This window comes from Capricornis sumatraensis, chromosome 2 (assembly GCF_032405125.1).
Source record: "Capricornis sumatraensis isolate serow.1 chromosome 2, serow.2, whole genome shotgun sequence".
In the NCBI taxonomy this organism is placed as follows: domain Eukaryota; kingdom Metazoa; phylum Chordata; class Mammalia; order Artiodactyla; family Bovidae; genus Capricornis; species Capricornis sumatraensis.
Genome location: NC_091070.1, coordinates 123,415,910 through 123,420,079, shown reverse-complemented (window position 1 = coordinate 123,420,079; position 4,170 = coordinate 123,415,910). Strand labels below are relative to the sequence as shown.

Sequence of the window (4,170 nt, the reverse complement as noted above, 5' to 3'; positions counted from 1 at the left end):
AAGTCAAAGGCAGTGATGTGGTAGGTCCTAGACGGTATCCCCCACAGTACCTTGGTGCTATACTCAGAGAGGGTACCCAAATCAATATAAATTATTAGTTGGTGTGAAAGTTTAGTATTGATTTTAGGTAAAAGTATGGAATAGGTAGTTTGGCCATAGGAACCTCCCACATCCCCAGCCTCTTTCTGTGCCACTTACTCGTCCTCCTCTATGCTGTACCAGGCCCCCAAAACATATGCCCATCCTAAAAACCTGAAGTTCTCTTGCCTGCCCCTTAGAGTTTATAGGCAATTCTCATAAGAAGTTTGGCTGAGAAGGAAAGAAGGCAAGGCAGGCAAGGAAATGAGGCAAGGCAGTAGCTCAAGAGGGGTATGAGACCCAAGAGGCTTTTTATTTCATTTTATTTTTTTTTAAATGAGGGAGACTTGAGCTTATTTAAATACTGATGGAAAGAAGCCAGCAGAGCCGGGGAGGTGGTGATATGGAAAAGGGAGGTATAATGGATAAAGGGAGGTCTTTGAGAAGGAAGGTGGGTGGGATCCAGAGTATGGGGAGAAGGATTAGCTTAGACAGGAGCCTGGATATCTCTCTCACTGTGGATGGAAATAGTAAAGAATGGGTTAAGTGGTAGGAACAACGAGGCTTTAGACTCTAGGTGGTTCCTTAGCTCCAACATCTTACAATTTCATGAAATTAAATCGCTACCATGTCAGAGGCTTAATGTGCCGCTTCTCCTTGGCAAAGCTTTAACCCAAAGAAACGAATCTTTCATGAGAGACTCTCAAACTATGGGAGGCCTGCCAGTAGGGCAGCAGGGCCTTCCTAGCATCCTCGAACACTTAACATCCTGCTATACAAGAGGGAATTGGAAAAACAGGACAAATATGCCCAACTGTGACAATGTAAGACCTCGCATAAGATCACAGAGCTGAAAAATAAATACTGGAATCAGACTAGAACCCTTCTTCACTGGACATGGCAGCTATCTGGTCCACCTGTCTATACTGATTCATTCCCAGGCCACCTAATGGGAATGAGTAAGAGTAGACATGGAAGTAGAAGTGTTAAGAACAGCTTCTCCCTAGCCCTTGGAATGAAGACTTGTGAGGTCATACTCCATCCCAGATCCACACATCCCTAGCCCGTCTCTGAAGCTCTGAGGAACATCTGATGGTTATAGGAATAACAAGTTACCAAATACCTCCTCTATTAAATTAGCAAAGTCCCTGCTACCTTATACTAGAACCTGGATCACAAGAAGAGGTCAACAAATGTAAGTTGTCATCGTCATCTTCCTCCTTATCATCATTATCAACAACAATCACTATGTGCCAGGGCACCATGCTATGTGCTAACATATTTACTTATTTTTTAAGATGTTTCTTTATTTGTCTGCACCGGGTCTTAGTTGCCACACATGGAATCTTCTGTCTTCCTTGTGGCATGTAGCATCTTCCTTGTTGTTGTGGCATGCAACTCTTAGTGGCAGCATGTGGGATCTAGTTCCCTGACCAGGGATCGAACCTGGGCCACCTGCCTTGGGAACACGAAGTCTTACCACTGGACTGCCAGGGAAGTCCCTACATATCTACCTATAAAGTATGTGTCTTTCCTAATTACAAAAGTAAAAGGTTGTCAGTGTTTAGAAGTTCTAACAAGAAATACATAAGAATTGAAAGAGTGGTGTGCTGCAAAGCGGGAAAGCACTGGATTCAGACTGACTGCGTTTACATTCTGACTCCACTGATACTAGCTGGGTGATCTGGGATGTCTTACTTAACTCTTCTGAGCCTCTGTTTCCTGATTTGTTTAATAAGGGCAATGATACTTCTCATATCATAGGATTCCTGAGAAATTTAAATAAGATGTTATAAAGCACTGAGCACAGTGCTTGGCATACAGTGAACAGTCACTATAACTTGGTTATTATTGATATTATTAATGTTGCTGTTTTTAAATAAGTTCAGTTCAGTCACGGTCGTGTATGAGTGTCTGCATACCCTTGGACTGCAGAATGCCAGGCTTCCCTGTCCATCACCAACTCCCAGAGCTAACTCAAACTCATGTCCACTGAGTTGATGATGCCATACAACTATCTCATCCTCTATCGTCCCCTTCTCCTCCCGCCTTTAATCATTCCCAGCATCAGGTTTTTTTCCAATGAGTCAGTTCTTCCCGTCAGGTGGCCAAAGTATTGGAGCTTCAGCTTCAGCATCAGTCCTTCCAATGAATACTCAGGACTGATTTCCTTTAGGATGGACTGGTTAGATCTCCTTGCAGTCCAAGTTTTTAAATAAAGTTCTCCATAATTCACATCTCAGAAGTAATTACTACCTATAGCTCTTTGCTTATTTCTTCAGGTTTTTTTCTGTCTATATCAATGTCTTTATATCTGTGTCTGTATATAATATGGGGTCCAAAATACATAAATAATTCCACGTCTCTTTTTCACTTAACGAGTATTATGATGATTTTCAAAACAACCCTACAAAGTACATATTAATACACCATTTTGTCTATAAATGGATATCTGATGTAACCTCTCTGAAGGTTGCAACTTCACATCCCAAATGTTCAAAGGAAACCTTTGGAGGCTAAAGTATAAGGCATGGGTCCACAGCCTTTTTCTGCAAAGGGTCAGATAGAAATAGTTTAGACTTTTTAGGCCATGTAGTTTCTGTTGCAACTAGTTAACTCCAAGGTTGCAGTGTGAAAACAAATGTACACAATATGTGGAGGAATAAGGGTGGCTGTTTTCCAATAAAACTTTATTAACGGAGAATAGAATTTGAATTTCATGTTATTTTCACATGTCATGAACGATTACTCTTCTTTTGATTTTTTCCAGACATTATTATTATTATTATTATTTTTTGCTGCAAAAAGCTTTATTGTTTCCATTTGGTCCAAGGCTTGAGAGAGGGCTCCAGGGTGTTAAAAAGCTGCCTAGTGGCTGCAGAGAGGGGCTTCAGGCAGCCCTGATGTTAGGTGGGTTCTTCAATGGCCACTGGTCTCCAGAAGCTCCTAGTCGTGCTTGAGGGTAAGCCTTTTGAAGAGATACTCGCCCAACCAAGCCTGGGGACCAGCCAGCCTGCAGAGGTTGGTCAGGTGGTCACCCGTCTTCTTGATGAGTTTCACTTCCTCATCTAGGAAGTGGTTCTCCAGGAAGTCACAGATGTGGGGGTCTCTGCCGGCAGAAGCCAGGCCATGCAGATCCAACAGGGCTTGATTCAGGTTCTTCTCTACGAGAAAGGCGGCTTCCATAGCGTCCTGGGTTTTACCCCCCTCATCTTGAGATGGCTTCTGCACGTCCAGGAAGAGGGCGCGGCCGCCACTCTGGTTTTGCAGTTTCAAGAGACGCTCCGCGCCCTCGCGCTTCTCCTTGGCCAATTCTCAAAAAAAGTGACCCACACCCTCCAGGGCCACATCGTCGCGGTGGAAATAGAAGCCCAGAGAGAGGTAGGTGTAGGAGGCCCGCAGTTGCATGTTAACCAGGCGGTTGACGGCGGCCTCCACCTCGGTAGAATAATTCTGACGAATCTGGGAGCTCATGATTGGTCGGTAATAATGAGTTAAAAAATGGTGGCTGGCCCCGGTGATCGCGGACAGCTGAGTGGCTGACTCCGGAGGTTGCGACTGAAGAAAAGGTTGGAGGGTAGTCGGAGGCTGGAGCAAGGGGCGTCCCTGGGTCTGTTCCGTCCAAGCACTGTTGAAGCACGAGACAGATCCGCGGGGCTGCCCAGCGCACTTCCCAGACAGTATTTTAAAATGCAAAAGTTATCCTTAGATTGCAGGCTGTACTGTACAAAAATGCAACGGGCTGGATGTGGCCCATGGATCATAGGGAGCAAACCAGCTTGTCATTCTGAAGTCTGGTTGAAAATTAGAGAGGCAGTGAAGTGTAGTACCGTTTCCTCTGCTTGAAATGCATTATCCCACCAAATCCACTAAAATCCCACTCAAAGTTTAGATCATATGCCGCATCCTTGGTGAAATCTTCCCAAAATTCCCCTGAAGAAATCAATGCTGTTCCCCTCTCAGAGTCTTTTAGCACTTCCTTTATAGTACGACACACTGTACTTTTTCCCCCATCAGAATCCCTACTAGGCCTCAAAGTCCTGTGAGTTCAATTTATTTGATGAACATCTGGAACTAGTACAGCGCTTGGCA

General features: G+C 44.3%; 1 pseudogene; it reads right to left on the bottom strand.

Annotated features, from left to right (window-relative positions):
• Positions 1–3,024: 3,024 nt before the first annotated feature.
• LOC138071656 (ferritin light chain pseudogene) lies at positions 3,025–3,552 on the bottom strand (annotated as a pseudogene).
• Between the last annotated feature and the right edge of the window lie 618 nt (positions 3,553–4,170).